At 38.5% G+C, this 17553-nt stretch overlaps 1 pseudogene; it reads right to left on the bottom strand.

Moving 5' to 3' along the window:
- Window positions 1–998: 998 nt before the first annotated feature.
- Window positions 999–2029, bottom strand: LOC143379535 (transcription factor JunD-like; annotated as a pseudogene).
- Window positions 2030–17553: the final 15524 nt, after the last annotated feature.

Raw genomic sequence — 17553 nt, 5'->3', positions numbered from 1 at the left:
GGCAAACAGCATACAAAATCATATTAAAAAATTGTTCAACATGATCAGTGGGCTTTGTCCCAGGGATGCAGGGTTGGTTCAACACATGGAAATCAATAAACATTTTTTTTGAGTAAATAGATGTAAAGATAAGAATCAAAAAAAAAATCTCAACAAATGCAGAAAAAACATTTGACTAAATACATGGTCAAAACACTAGAAAACTATATATAATAGAAAAATATCTTAACACTACAAAAGCTGTTTATGGTAAACACAAGGGAAATATTCTTATATTCTTCTTCTTCTTCTCCTCCTTTTTTTTTTTTTTTTTTTTTTTTTTTGGAGTAAGGAGATTTTACTGAAAACAGAAAACCAAAACAGGACAAAGATTACAAACAGGAATGTGGACTCCTAGCAAAACAAAAACAAAAACAAACAAGGAACAAAAAGGGCAGGGGAGTGTCGGAAGGACAAAAGGGGGTAGAGAGAATGAGGAAAAGAGTGATTTTTTTTTCTTCTTCCCATTTCTTTTAAAAAAGCCAACACAAAGCAACACACACACACACACACACACACACACAACCCTTTGTTCCCGAGTAGAAACATAAATACGGAAGCATCGAAAACTCTGTTGTTCTTTCTTCCAAAAGCAAAAAAAAAAAAAAAAAAGTGTAAAAGAAAAGGCAGGCTGAAGGCTGCGCTGCACAGAGCCCCTTCCGCAGCAGTGTGTAGAAGGGGCGGCTAGGCCCTGGGTTGGTGTGACACCTGGCGGCAGCACAGGGAACAGAGGCAGTACTAGGGGGTGTCATGCGCTTGCCCCAAACCCCCAGGAGCAGGGGGTCCAGCTTGTCAAGTCCAAGGTGCCCTCTCCAAGTCCTGGACACCCTCTTGGAGGAGGTCGCCAGGGCAGCACCATACCAACTCCTGGGAGCTCAATCCCCGCCCCCTGCAAGCCCGCCCCCTGCAAGCCCGCCCCTCAAGAGGAGGCGGACCGAGGATGCACCCTGTGCTTGGGCTCAGTACCAGGGCACCTAGTGCTGGGGTAGCAGCTGGCAGCTGCTGTTGACATGGCTGAGGACTTTCTGCTTGAGCTGCGCTACCTGCTTGGGCAGCAGGCTCCTGGTGAATGCCAGTTCCGTGTTCTGGCTCTTGAGCTCTTCACTTTCTCCTCCAGCTTGCCCTTGGGGCACTTGGAGGCTGCGATATTGTTGAGCAGCTGCTTGGGTTCAGCCTTGATGAGCTCCTGCATGTCCATGTCGATTGGCTACAACAGGCTCTCTCCGAAGCTTGGCAAGTCGGGTACCATCTGTGGCTGTCCTTGAGCACAGCTAGACACAGCGGCCCCAGCAAATCACTGGGAGGCAGCGACTGTGGGAAGGGAACAGGCTGGGAGGAGAAGGAGACAGTTGCAGCATCCCCAGCACCCCCGTAGCCATCCTTATAGTGGCTCAGGTTTAGGAAGACCGGTGCCAGCTGGGAGGGGGCGCCCGATGCCGTGCCAGAGGGTCCTCCTGCGAGGCCACAGCAGCAGCCGGGCTGCACCCAGCCAAGCTGGTGGTGCTTGTTCAAATCCTCCAGGGCCTTGACAAAGTCCTCGGTGAACTCCGGCTCCGCCCTGGCCACCATCTTGGGTAAAAGAACTGCATGCTCCTCAGCGTGGTTGTGACCAGCTCATTGGTCTGGATGGTTGGTCAGCATGGTTGGACCAGCCCCAGGTCGGGCTGGAGAGCAGGCTGTCGGGGGACTGCTGGGGGTGCAGTCTGCGCAGGGGGGGGGGGGGCAAAGTTGGCGCCACCACCACTTGTTTGCTCAGGCTCAGCGTCAGCTCTCATTCTTCACCACTCTGCCTGACACGCTGTTTGGGGCGCCCCAGGGACAAGCGGGCCAGGGACACAAAGTTGCTGCTGCTGCCACTGATGCCATTTCCCAGGCTGCTCAGTGCCTCATCACCATAGAAGGGTGTTTCCAGCCTCCTCATCACCATTGTGCCCGGTGCGGGAGGACTGTCCATGGCCTCCCTGGGGGCTCGCTCCCCGACCCTGCCCATTCAGCCCTGTGCCCACCCAGGCCTGGCTGCTGCGCCTGGGCCTTCTGTGGTGGCTCCTCGGAAACATTATTTTTAAGGGAGAAAAAATTAAAGCATTCCCTCTAAAATTCAAAAAAAGGCAAAGGATGCCTTTTTTTTGCCACTTCAATTCAACATCATCCTTGAAGCTCTATGCAAAAACTATGTTTCTAATCATTTATCTTTAATAAATAAATGAATAGATAAATGAATAGAAACATAGAAAATCAAACTATCACTATTTACAAATGACATGATTCTATATTTAGAAAATCCAAAAAATTTCACTTGAAAACTTTCTTGACTAATAAATTCAGCAAAATAGCAGAATATAAAATAAACACCCATAAACCAAATGAATTTCTATACTCAAGCAATGAATTCAGTGTAATAAAAATTAGAAAAACCACCCCATTAACAATGGCCTCAAAAAAGAAAAAGAAAGAATAAAATAAAATACTTGGGAATCAATCTAAGAAAGAGGTAAAACTATCTCTACAATGAAAACAACAGATCACTAAAGATAGAAATTGAAGATCTCTCATGCTCTTGGTAAGAAGAATGATCATAGTCAAAATGGCAATACTAACAAAATACTTATACAGATCCGGTGCAATTCCTTTTAAAAGTCCAATGACATTCTTCATAAAACTAGAAAAAGCAATCGTGAAATTCATTTTAAAAAAAATAGGAGAGCCACAATAGTCATTCTCAACAAAATGATTGAATCTATAGACATCACAATACTAGACCTTAAACTATACTACAGAGAAATAATTTAAAAAAGAAAGAAAGAAAAAAAAGGAAACCACATATCAAAAGACATATAGACCAATCCTTACTAGACAAAGGTGACCAAAACATAAATTGGAGAAAAGATAGCCTCTTCAACAATTGGTGCTGGGAAAACTGGAAATCCATATGTAGAAAGATGAAATATCCTGCTAGACATCACAAGCAGATGAAGTTGCTTTTTTTTTCAATCCAGGAAGGCAAAGTTTCTATAGTTCTCTAGCATCACATCTCTGTATAAATTTTTCTGAGCAGGCTGAAGACATTCCCACTCCTCTTCAGTAAAATCAATGGCTATATCCATAAATGTTAACAGTTCCATTTCCCGGCTCTCAGGGTTCTCAGCGTTCTCCCTGTGGTTTGTTTTCAGATTCTGCATAGCACAGACACCTGGGCTCCGGATCCAGGACAGAAGTCTTTCATCTAGCGCGGCTTCGCCTGCTTCCACCTGGACATATCCGGGGCTCCAGGCGCTCAGTATCCCTCCCTGGCTGGCTCCCCCGCCGCCCCCCGCCTCTCCAGGTAGCCCTTCTCCCCTTTCTCTGCCTGCCTCTCAGATAAACTTTTTTTTGCAGCCAGGTTAGCGGCTGCGGGGAGCAGACAGCAGGTCGGGATGGCAGTCGCGGGGAGTCCGGAGGACACACAGCAGAGCCCAGTTATGCAAAAAAAAAAAAAAAAAAGCTGACTTCCTCCTCCTCCCCATCCCCCGCCGCCTGGGGCCCCTGCGGCCCCCTCCTGTAATAAGAATTTTAATGCATTCCACTATCATGTATTAAGAAAATAAAATGAATAAAACTAAAAAATGTAGTATGACCTTGCATTTGCATTTATGACTGTATACAAGGTCAACTTAATTCATGAGTTATAGTTTAGTATATATTTATCATAAATAAAATATGATGATGCTGGGCATGGTCATACACACCTTCAATCCCAGCAACACAGGAGGGTGAGGCAGAAGAATAATGAGTCAAAGCCACCCTCCACAGAAGGTGCTAAGTAAACTCAGTGAGACTCTATTTCTAAATAAAATTCAAAATAGGGCTAGGGATGTCACTCAATAGTGGACTGACCCTGAATTCAATCTCTGGTAACCCCTCACCCATTACATGATAAAAAAAAAATACCTTGAATTTTATTCAAAATTCTGCTCTCTGATTTTAAGGAGAAGTCTTTTGAGTTTTCAATTTGTAATCCATGCATCGAAGCAGCAATGTCCATCAAAGTATTTGTGAGGCACAAGTGCTATTGTACTGTTTCTATTATTTATGTTAAAAAAAACATATAAAATTAATTGTAATAACTTAAGTCACTTTATCCAGAATATTATCATAGATTGACTACAAAAATTTACTAATGTATACATGTATTTTTGAAAATTCATCTTAATATTCACTATTTACCTGAAGTCTCAGGCATATCTCAGTTTACTGCATCCAAATTTCATGTTTGAGAGCTATGAATTCCTTGACCTCAGTGAGGTAAAAGGCCTGGACCACTCATTTTAATGTCCTAGGAGGTGGAAAGGAAAGGAGACATGATGAATTCACTTTGAGACAGCTGGAAGAGTCAATCTAGAAGTGTACAAACGTGGGCATAGTTTCTCACTTGATGCTGACCATAGATCCATTCTAGTTTCAGATATCACACTGTAACCACAAAGAATTTGTATCCCATTAGGTGCAGGGTGTCAGGTCTTTAGATTTTTCAGTAGCCCAGACTGTAGAGTATAAACATATTAATGAAAAAATTTGTTTTTCAATTTGCTCTTAGCCTAATGGCAGAGTTGTGATGTCTTCTTTTCTTTGCTAATGGGTACTGTGAGAATATTAACACAAATAAAAGGTAAAGATGCCTTCACATATTTCTAAATAATTCAATACCATATAGTGAGAGATTCAACTTGAATCTTAAACTAGAAAAAAATGAAATCACTACCTATAAGATATCTGCTGTTGTCCAAATCATTTCAGTAGCACATGTGATTGTATCTTGACATTTTCATACAGTAGGCATATTTTATTTAATCACTTTAAACTTACTAGCTTGCATTTGAATTGTTCACTATTTAGGCTGAGTACATGTGGGATACTTTTGCTGCATGTGTTTAGCTGATGGTTGATAAGATTACTTAATATTATAGGGTGATCTGGCTGCCAAAAGAATCACCCTGAATCTCCTTCACAGAATATCTCATGATCAGACTAATGTGGGCTTTTCTCATGGAGGTGACAGTATTCTTAAAGCAACAGCAAAAGCATTCAAAATGGTTCCTGACTGGGTACCTGATAGATGATTTTTATAGCACAGCTTAACATTAACCATATAAAATAAGAAGAGCCCAGATCCAAAGTTTGAGACACACATCCTGCATTTTTGCTAGAGTAGGAGAAAAAACACATTACCTACTTTCTGTATACAGATGAGGGTTAAGAACTGTTGATAATTTGGCAGTCAGTATCATTCTGCCTTTTGTAGTAGATGAGGCCAATACAGCTCTTCAGTGTCAAATAATATTTTCAAAACATCATCAGTAGTGTGTGTGGGAACAGGTATTGGTAATTAAACTGAGGGGATTATTATTCCTGATTTATCTTCCTGATTCTTTATTTTTTTTCATTTTTATTTTGAGACAAGGTCTAAGTTCCTTAAGCTTTTATCAAACTTGCAATCTTACTGCCTCAGTCTCATAAATCACTAGAATTGCAGGTATGTGCCATCACACTTGGGAGGCTCACAGTTATTAAGAAACTTGATTCAGAACTAAATATGCCTGACTCCACAGGGAGAACTTACCTTCTCTAGATCACATGATTCAACATTCTTTTCTCATTTTATTTGAAGGTAAATAATAACATTTATTTAAAAAAACAGGATTAGCCACCTGTTGTGGCACATGGCTATAATCCTAGAAAATTGGGAGCCTGAAGTAGGAGGATCACAAATTCAAAACTCATCTCAATTATGTGGAAAGGCCCTAAGCAACTCAGCAAGAAATTGTCTCAAAATAAATTAAAAAAAAATTAAAAGCTTTTGGGAAAAAAAAGAGAGAGAGAAAAGAGAGAAAGGACTGAGGATATAGCTCCATTGGTACAATGCTTGCCTCATGTACACACAGGGCCCTGGGTTTAATACCCAAAACAACACATGCACATACACACACACACAAAAAAAAAATCTGGGGATGTAGCTCAGTAGTTAAGCACCCCTGAATTACATACACAAAAATTACAAAAAAGTAAATAAATAAAATTAAGGCAGAATTTGGGTTCATTTGGTACTGTTTTATTTCCGCCCCCCATAGGAATAATATGTTTGAACAAAGACTTAAGAAACATCTAGCATGAACTTGAAGTATACTTGGGAAAGGCTGAGAACTGAATTGAAGAAATCAAGAAACAACAATATATTTTTAATTTCTTATCACAGGAAAAAAAATTAAAACAGTTATATTTTATTACAGGCATGTTAATAAAGTAACATGCTATGGATACTGCAACCAGAAGAGTGTATCTGTATTACAACAGACTTGTAAATTGAAGCTGGGTGCAGTGGCACATCCTTGCAATTCCAGTGGCTCCGGAGGCTAAGGCAACAGAATCATGAATTCAAAGCCAGTCTCAGCAAGAGTGAGGTGCTAAGAAACTCATTGAGAACCTGTCTCTAAATAAAATACAAAATTGGTCTTTATACGTGACTCAGTGTGCAAGTGCCCCTGAGTTAAATCCCTGGTCCAAAAAAAAAGAGAGTTTTTTTTTTTTTTTTTTTTTTTATTTGAAAATATAAAAACCCACAGAAGAAAATTAAGGGGAGAAATTAATATAGCAATGTCTATAAAACAATTGATACACAAATCTCCACTATAAAAATCCCACCTGGGAGTATAACTACAAACAAACAAACAAACAAAAAAAACAGAAAAAAAACATGATACTCCTTGGAATTTGCTTTAAATCAAATGGTTTGTATTATCATTAAATTACAAATGATTTTCAGGTCTGTAGCTGCTCTGCAGGGGCTCAGGCCCAGCAAACAAGGTTTAGGGCTCAGCAGTTGAAAGAAGACATGAGGAGCAGGTGTGATAGTAGGGTTGCTTTATTTGAAGACAGCAATAGTCTCTAGCCAGCCTCTAGCTTCTAGCCCTCAGCCCCCTAAGTTATTTTATAGAACTTATTTTTTAACTGCAAGTCAGACAAAGAAGGCACATTGCCAACATTGTACTTAAGTAAGTGCATGAACTCAAGGAAATGTTTATAACCTTGAGTATATACACTGAATCAATGTGTTTATGACCTTGTCCAGCCCTCTGGAAACCCTGCCACCTTCTAACATACTCAGTCACATTTGGCCCTATAAAAACATCATTCCATTGAGTATTTTATAACCTCTGCTGTAAGAAACGGTACTGACTTCTCCATTTTCAGGGCATAACAGAATGCTATTCATCTCTAAACCATACAGACATACTAACAAAGCAGTCAGGGGATATCTTGCTCTCTCTGTTAATTATTTTTATAAGTACACAAATTCTACTTGATAGGTAAAATATGATAAAATTGGATACCTGGGCCAGCCCTTCCAGTAGCTCAATGAAGCCATTGGCTAGTCTTGTTTCATTTTATGCATCACCATTGACTGGATTTGCTGGACTTAATCCTTCTTCTCCTCCTCAGACTAAAACAGCACTATGGGGAAATTTGATGGGTATTTTTAAAGTACACATATCCTCCTCTGCTGGTTGAGTTCTGGCTTTGTAGGCCTCTCGTTTGTCTTGAAATTTCCTAATTCTGTCAGTTTCTCATACACTTTTGCCATTTTTTTTTTTTTTTTTTTTGGTATTGGGGATTGAACTCAGGGTATTTAACCCCTGAGCCACATTCCCAGGCCTTTTTTGTATTTTATATAGAGGCATAATCTCACTGAGTTTCTTAGCACTTCACTTTTACTGGTAGTGGCTTTGAACTTGGGATCCTCTTGCCTCAGCCTCCTGAGTAGGTGGGATCACAGGTGTAACCACCACACCTAGCTTTGTGTTAGTTTTTGCTGTCACATCAATAGAAATCATTCATCCTGCGGCCCTAGAAGCTGCACATGGCTCCATAGGCTATTCTACAAGTCATCAGTACCACTGCTACTACTTTTTTCCATAGCCAGGGGCTGAGGACTGGGCTTCAAAATGTCATTGACAGTTCAACTTGATAGGTTCTTGTTAAACCCACAATGCAATCAGAAGCCTTCTTTAAGTTTAAAGGAAATGCATCCCATCATATCTCAACTCTTCATAGGGTCCATTCTAATAGGACTGTGGCATCTAAGTGCTATATACTTCTTGATTGCCATAGGTGCTCCCCACTCCCCAACCATCATTACTAATGTATCAGGGCTCAGTTATCTCTCACCTGCAAAATGTCCTTCAGACTAAGCCAGTTGATTTGTGGCAGATTAGATCCAGGTAGCAAGAGTTGGGTCACTAGTGTTTGAAATACATGAGGCACATAAGGCATAGTATTCATGCTTATGTTGAGGTGGCCATATCCCCAGACAGCACAGACCTTTCAGCTCTCAGATCCTGCCTCATAATATATACATATAAACCATAAACCATGCAGATACACAAACAAACCTGTCAGGGGTCCTCTTGCATATAATAATCATACCTGTAATATAATTTACTTGAAAAGCCATCATATATATATGTATATATATAGAGAGAGTGTATATATTTATGAAAAAAATGCAATCATTTTACATAATGAATAAATTCTGAAAAGCAAATATTTATGACCTTGAAAAAAAATATATGTATGTGTGTATATATATATATATATATATATATATATATATATATATATACACACACACACATATACTGATTCATGGTGTTTATAACCTTGAATGCATAATAAAAAACAACCTGCTAGAAGCATCAGCAAGACAGCATATCTGTAGGCATCATGGGACTGCCCAAAATCCACTCTTGTAGGATCCCTCATCATAAAATCCAAACATCTGAAGTCTTCTGCAATTATGCCTTAGCAAAATGTATGCTGCAAAGTCATATGAACAGAACACAAGACCCCTGAAAAGTCATATGAACAGAACACAAGACCCCTAGGATTTCTAAAAGCCATCTCCAGGTGGTACCCAGACAAGCTCAACATTCTGGCAAATTATCATTGTTCAGTTGCTGTGTGGTTGCAACTTCAGAAACCATATGTGCTGAAGTCATATTAATATTCTTTTTATGATCTAGAATACATATACAACTGAATATGTTACATACTCATTACTGTGCTGCTCTTAACAAACCAAATTTCATGTGATTTTGCAACACAACATTATGTACCTGATGCTTTTTTCATTCACTAGAAATAGACCATGCAGTATATGATTTAAGGGTTGTATTGTGTAATCTCTCAAAGCAAATATTTGCATCTTAGTCACCATGGGTTAAAAAATAAAAAATAAAAATAAAATGAAGTTACCTCATTCTTGGGAGTCACTAGACTTACAGACATGCACCATTAGGTGTAAACTGTACTTTTAAGGAAATTACAAAATAGCCTGGTGAAGGGTCATGCACTTCAATACTAGTGATACAGGTTGCTGAGGCATGAGGATCACAAGTTTGAGATTAGCCTTGACAACTGAGAAAGACCTTATCATAAAACAAAGAAGAAAAAGTTCTGAGAATGTAACTCAGTGATAGAGGCTTATGAGTTTAATTCCTACTATTGCAAACTAAGTAAGAAAATATGAAACAAAAGAACTATTAATATTTTATTTTTTATATAGACTTCTCTTTAGCTGTAAATTCATCATAATTTTGCATGGGCAAATAACAATAATAATAATAGAATAATAATAATAATAATAATAATAGATAGTGGGAATTTTTCAGGGTTGTGAATCATACCTGTAATATAATTTACTTGAAAAGCCATCACAGGAGAAGTTTTACCTTGTTTGAAGACATATATGTATGTATTATATATTAAAAAGTGTTTACGGGTTTCTGTAGAAAGGGTGCACAAGTCAAATACACAAAATACACAGTCCCTTTTTTAAATAGTTTTTGCTGTAGATGGACACAATACTATTATTAGTTTGTTTGTCAGTTTTTTAATGCGGTGCTGGATGTTTAAGCCAGTACCTCACATATGCTAGGGAAGCACTCTAACACTGAACCATAATTCCAGTCCCCAAAGTCCTTTACTTATTCGTGTGTGTGTGTGTGTGTGTGTGTGTGTGTGTGCTGTTCAGGAGATTGAATCCATGGCCTTATATAAGAAAAACAAGAACTCTACTGACTAAGCTATATTACCACCCCTATTCTTATCTTTTAACAATAAAATGAAGCAGTCTGTCATTCAAACTTTGATTCTGTGCCCAATTGGCTCAGGTTGGAGGAAGTGCCTGAAGCCTTGTCCAATCAGTCTCTTAGGTGAGAACTGTCCAATCCTCGCACAGCCAGTGATGAGGAGGAGGGCTTCCACAGTCTTCTGTTCCCTTTGTGTCTGGAGCCTGCCATTCTTTCAATGTTTTTGTAGGCTTTCCGTCTTGGATAAGGAGTCCAGGTTTCTGTGCTACACAAAAGCTGAAAACAAATCACAGGAGAACGCTGAGAATCCTGAAAGCCAGGAAATGGTAAGTGTGCCTTGTTATCTTCAGACTGGGTAGGAAGGTTGTTTGAAGCTGACTGGAGTGGCAATGGCAGAAACTGGGAATTGTGGCTAAAGACTCCTCATGGTCCTCTCAAGAGTCTTGTGGCCAGAGGGTCTCTCTGTGGCAGCTCAATCTGTTATGCTGGAATTCGAGACCTCCAAAAGACCACAAGAGACCAAGATGGATGAAAGTAGCAAAGAGGTATTTATTGCAAGCTAGCTCCGTCCTCCATGTGCACACAGCAACTGGTGATGCTGAGAGGCCACGAGCTCAGTGTTTGCAGCAGTTTTATACACTCTTTGGGGAAAGCAGGGACTTCACATACATCATAGCATCTCTTAGCAAATCATCACACACCGCGGGAAAATCACAAAACAACTCTAAAACATGATTAGCAAATTCACTGGTGGGAACAAGTTGGGTAGGGAAAATTTGTTAATACAAGAAGGGGATTCATTTGAACTGATTGGTTTAAGCCAAGATGGGTGTTTGTGCTTAATTACATAGTTTCCCAACATGTTATCAACCACTATAAACTACTGGGTGGGTCATCTGGCATCCCAGGTATTTCCCTGTCTCATGCTGACTGGTGGCTGCTAGGGGATTGCTGTTGATCCCCACCTAGCCTGACTGAGTCTGGGACACTTGGCAAAGAACATCTCTCCTGTTATTTGTAGATAAACAACTTAGCAGGGTGGGAATGTGCCTAGGAGTGCTCTGTGGGTCTTTCCAAGGACAAAGGCCATGCCCCTTCATTAGACAGGCTTTGCTGTGAGGTAGAGGCTGGTTTTTCAAGTCTTCGTTCCCCTCCCCCCACCCCCCTTTGACTACTCCTGTGAAGCTTAGATCAGCAGTTGAAAACCTGGGCATTTTGTTCCATAATTGTATGGTGTTTTCAGCTTCTTTCTGAATCTCCTTTTAGGCATCTATGTGCTATGAGTCCAGCATGTCTCTGGATTGTGTGGTGAAGACTGGGATAATTGTCAGGAGAGAACCCCAACTCCATTTGTTGTTTTTATGCATGAGAGAGGCTATGTATTTTAGGGCTTGTTACACATGAAATTTTTTGTTTGTTTTTCTCTCTCTCTTTCTCTCTCTGTTTTTTTTTTTTTTTTTTTTGTGTGTGTGTGTGTGAGTGTGTATGTGTGTTGTTTTCTTTTTGGTACCAGGACTTCAACTTGGAGGTGTTCGTCCACTAATTTGCATCCCCAGCCCTTTTTTTTTTTTTTTTTTTTTTTTTTTTGTATTTTTATTTAGAGACAGGTCCCTTTGAGTTTCTTGGGGCCTCACTAAGATGCTGCTGCTGGCTTTTAACTCAAGCTCCTCATGACTCCTGAGCTTTGTAAATGTAGGAGAAGCAGCATCTCAAATGCAGAACAAAAATCTGAAATCCAGAACTTCAGTTTAGCTCTTCTTAGGTCTGAGAATAAACCCCTAGTTTTCTAGCTCTCTGTTCACATATCCAAATCTAGGGTTTTCTGTTCACAGTGAATAAGTATAAAATAGAATTGATAGTAAAATGACTGTGTAATCAGGTTAATGGGCCTCATTAAACCACACCTGGAGGCTAAGGGAAATGTAATAGGCTAACTAGAAGATATATTAATGAGCACCATTAAGGCCTAATTCAAATGCAAAAAACCTTGAAGCTCACTTGTGGGAACACCTTCAACAAAATCCTTTTTTCCTGAATGAAGTTGCAGAAAGGAGGATGGGTAACAGAAAGGATGAAAGTGAAACCATATAGTAGTCAAGGTGCCTTTTCCAAATCCTATTTTAAATACATTTTGTTCCATGTTCTGCCCAAAACCATCACTAAACTTCTAAGATGGCACACCAAAATTAGTTTTTTTCTGGTAACATTCCCCATCCCACATGGTTGGAGTTCTATTATTCAAAATTTGTGAGACAAGCACGCAAATGAAATTGGAAAAGTGAGAAATTTTGGTTCATTTCAAACTCCACTTTCAGCATTATCAATTATTATTTTCACATGTCTTATTTTGAATGGATGCATTATTTCTAATGTTTTTCATGGAGAACTGGAGGGCATTTAAAAAATATTTTTATTTATCATTCTGAGCTCTTCACATAAGAAAGCAGAATAAAATTAGGTGACATTAAAAAGAATGAATCCCTCTTAATTGTGATTTATGTGTCCCAATTAAGGATTTTTAAACACTTTAATTGGTTCTCAATTGAGTTTTTTGTTTGTTTTTTTGTCAGACAATTTTATTAAAATGACCCATAGAAACATTCCAAACATTTCAGTTAACTTTTTTCTCCTGGTGTGGCAGGAAAATAAAAGTAGGACTAACTTGAATTTAAATTACATGCAAGGTTAATCTTTCTCTCTTATTCTCTCTCTCTCTCTCTCTCTCTCTCTCTCTCTCTCTCTCTTTTTCTCTCTTTCTCTCTCTCTTTCTCTTTCTTTTGTGTGTGGTACTGGGGATTGAACCCAGGGCCTCATGCTTAGAAGGCAAGCAGTCTACTAGCTGATCTATATCCCCAGCTCCATTTTTTGGGCAGGAGGAAATCAGGGATTGAAATCAGGGGCACTCTACCACTGGGCCACATCTCTACCCTTATTTTGTATTTTACTTAGAGACAGGGTTTCACTGAGTTTTTCACTGAGTTGGTTAGCACCTCACCATTGCTGATTCTGGCTTTTCAGGAGATTACAGGCATGCACTCCATGCCTGGACAACTCAATTTCAAGGGCTAAAATACACAGTAAATTAGGCCAAAGGCCATGTCAATAACTTGGTACATTATATGAAAAATAGTTTTTTAGTTGTTGATAGAGCTTTATTTTATTTACTATATGTGGTGCTGAGAATCAAACCCAGTGCATCACTTGTGGAAGACAAATGAGCTGCCACTGAGCTACAGCCCCAGTCCCCTGGTACATTTTAAGGGGGATACTGGGGCTTGAACTCAAGACCACATGACTACTGAGACACATCCCCAGGGTTATTTTTTACTTTATTTAGAGACAGGGTTTCTTTGAGTTTCTTAGCACCTCACTTTTGCTGAGGCTGGCTTTGAAATTTTGATCCTTCTGCCTCAGCCTGTCCAGCAACTGGGATTAAAGGCCTGCACCAACACACCAGCCCCTGGTACATTTTAATACCTGTTTTACATAGATTTTAACCAGTAGCCTTATCTCTTTTCTAATATATGTTTGGATTGAATCCATGACCTAGAAATCAGTGAAATAGAGAATCAAGTTTTAATCTCCAACCCTAGTTTCCATTATCACAGTGTATGAGTTAAGATTCCCCACTGAAGAATTTACTGTGTGTTGTTTTCTCATTCTGACCTCACATATGTACCTAGTTCTGAGTTTTATAACAGTCTGACACAAGGTGCCCACAGACACCAAATCTCTTGCAGTATTTAGAAAACATCAGTATGTGAGTCTTTCTTTGTAAGGGACCAGTTTGAAGTTTAAGTGTGTAGCTTCTGAAGGGACTAGTTGGATGCTCTGCAGCTGGAAGGCATTTTCTCATATACTTTTTTATCTAAAAGGCATTTCATATGTTTCCTTTTATTACTGTGAATAAAGATACAATAAAAATAGAAGTGCAGCAATATATTTAGCAAATGGATTCCAATTTCTTTACATATATACCCAGAATTATTATTACTGGATTGTATGGAATTTTTTAAATCAAGAATTATTTATTTATTTATTTATTTAAATACTGGAGATTAACCCATGGGCACTTTACCTGTGTGCTGCATACCCAGACCCCAACACTTTTATTTATTTATTTATTTTGGAGGCAGGGTTTTACTGAGTTGCTTCTGACCTTGCCAAGTTCTTCTGGCTGGTCTTTAATTTGAGGTCCTCCTGTCTTACCCTCCAAAGCTACTGAGAGTACAGGCATGTACAACCTTGTACTGTTACCCTAAATTATTACTAGTGGATTATGTACAATTTGGGGGTGGGGGGTCTTTTAAGAAACCTTAACAGTTTTATAAAAAAATATTTATTAAGTTTATATTGTCACCAACATTTTTACATATTTGTGTACCTTGGAATCCCTATTATTTTTCAGATATTTGCTTGATTTTGTTTGGTTTGGTGCTGAGTATTAAACCCATGGCATGCTCACAACTGTGACACATCCACAGTCCTTTTTATGTTACATTTTGAGACAGGCTCTCACTAAGTTGCTTGGAGTTTTTTATGTTAGTGAGGCTGTGTTTTAATTAACAATTCTCCTGCTTCATTTTCTTGAGCTTCTAGGATTTCAGGCATGTGCCACCACATGTGACAATTTTAGATTATTATAATAGCCATTTCAACAGGAATGCACAGGCTGCAGGAAATCTATTTGATTGATGCATTGAATCCCTGAGGCAAGTTTATGTGAAGTAGCCAGTGTAGGAGTGTTGTGTAAAGATTTCATGGGAATAAACAGGAATCTTTTATTTTTTTCTAAACTTTTTTGTAAATTACAGTTGGAAATCATAGTCCTTAAAAGTCCTAGTAAACCAACGTAAATTCATTGGTTTGCAATTTACGAATATTTTTACATGCTCAGTCACCTGTCCAACTAAAGCTTGAAACTTCAGAACATAGTAACTTGAACAAAATTTATTAAAGTTGAAACAGTGCACAAACAAATTTCTTTTAGGAGTAATTGGTAGTTGTGGAGTTATTACTGTGATTAGCAGGGTTGGGGTAGTTCTCTAGAAGTGTTAAATTCTCACTCAGGGTATTGATGATTTACTGTATTTTACACTTTTACTTCCATATTTCAATACTGCCAGCAAAAACAGTTGAGAAAATATTCTGATTAATGTCTTTATGTCTTGAGATAAACTTGCACCTTTGGTATTTGTCTATTTCTTTGCATTGATCCCAGCTCTTGAAACAGTTAGAAATACATTTTTGATACCTAGAAAATCATCATATTTTCTTTGCCTTAGATACATGTGTATCACTTCTCCCACATTTCTCTTTACTGAGAGTCATTCTGTCCATTAGAGATTTGGTCACAAATGTGGTACTTTGCTCAAGACAGAACTATTGCCCAGTATAATTCAGATTTTCCTGCCGATTTAATGTAGATATTTTCTAAGTTGTCCAATGTATCTTAATCTTTCTACTCATTTATGACTTTAAAAAGAGACCCTTATAATATTAAGTGTGTTTATAGGTGGCAGGATGATCCATAATTTTAAAATTCTGCTTCATTTTTAAACATCATTTCCCCCATTAACATCTGCCTTTTTGTGTGTTGCTAAGGTTGTAACTCAGTACCTTGCACCTTATGCACACATGCTTTACCCTGAGCCATTGGGATTACAGGCATATTTCACAATGCCTCACATTTCTTTAATTTTTATGGATTGTAGAAATCTGTAACTATGAAGTATCTAGTTTGCTAACTACACTCCAAATACCTATATTTCTTTTGCTTTTGCTTTTCAACACTACTATGTCCAAAATAAAAAGCCCACATTAGAGGAGCAGATGAATCAAGGTGCTATGTGTGATGAGGATAGCTCACACTCTGAAGTTCAGCAGTCACCAGGTAACTCTTTCCACCAGAAAACAACAATAACAACAACAACAAAACAGAGATAAGGGGGCTACGGTTGTGGCTCAGTGGTCGAGTGCTTCCCTAGCAGTGTGAGGAACTGGGTTTGATTCTCAGTGCCTCATATAAATAAATAAATGAAGATCCATCAACAACTCAAAGCGCATGCACACACACATGCATACACACACACACACACACACACACACACACACACATAAGTCCTCATGAATAGATAAGCCAGCCCAATCATGATCTAATAAGCTGTACAGTAAGGCATATACCAATTATAAGTGGAAATCAGAATTCTGCATATTTTGTGAGGAAATTCTCTGTAATACAGCAGTCACCTTATTGATACTAATTTTCTTTTCTTCTAACTTAATTATTGATCTTTATTGAAATGGTATTAACTTGTGCAGACATGTACACATTAGTTTGGTTCTAAAACTTTCACAGTACCTTATACCAAATTAAGAAACAGATATTACAGCTTAGATATTAGGTCAAGGGTTAAGTTGCAAAATAAGATCGTTGTCTTTAATTTATTTGAGCTCTACAGTGAAGGCTTCGGAAAGATATATTGGCATGATGGCTCCAGCTCCTGAGACTTTCTCTTCTCTTTTATGTTGTCTGACATCTGAAATGGGAATAAATCTGGATCAAGCATCAGATGGTAAACAATCATCTCCTTTTGGACCCTACCTTGTTTGACCTCTCTGCTCTTCCTGAGGGCACTGTCACTCCTGCTTTTTAGTTGTACAGAGAAATATTGATTAAGAAGTGTATTACCACACCTCTTGTATGGAATGCAGGGGTCCAGGCACTTTGACTCCCCAAAGTCAGAGGAGCCATAACTCTGAAAATGGAATGTGACCACTCTGAACTAAGATGTGCTGGAGGCTTCAAATAGAGTTAGTTGTGAGGATGTAGTTGTAAACACATATATATATTTGACATTAGAAATTTTATTTTTCTCATGTAATAATAGTATTCCTGATATATTCAGTTTTGTGATTATAATAAATTTCAACTGTATCTTGTATTTTTTTTTAAGTGTACATATTAGGAAAGTTAAAACTTTACCTTTGCCTCACATTTTACTTATATTTGATATTAGGGGAATGCTTCCCAGTTGATAGCTTGAGCTGTCTTCTCAGAAAAATAGATAAGAAAAGTTAAATTAAAAAAATATATTGCCTATTATATTATTTCCAATAATTAACAATATGTATGCATATAATACATGTTGATATCACCCTATATACAAGGCTAAATTTAAATATCCTACTGCCAGACTAGATTCCAAAACTTTAGAGAAACCTTATTTTTATAAAAGCTGCTGTCTCTACTCAAATGTAATCACCTTAAAAGAAAAGTAAGTGCACCCAAGAACATGCCAATCCTGATTCATTGTGGCCTCATTCATTTCTGGGGTTGATGCCATGTACTGTCGCTTGGATAGTAGGCTTAGTGGATTCAGACTCAGAGGGC

Source organism: Callospermophilus lateralis, chromosome 13 (assembly GCF_048772815.1).
Source record: "Callospermophilus lateralis isolate mCalLat2 chromosome 13, mCalLat2.hap1, whole genome shotgun sequence".
Lineage (NCBI taxonomy): Eukaryota > Metazoa > Chordata > Mammalia > Rodentia > Sciuridae > Callospermophilus > Callospermophilus lateralis.
Note: the sequence above shows the minus strand (reverse complement) of the source record. Positions and strands in the feature narration are given on the sequence as shown.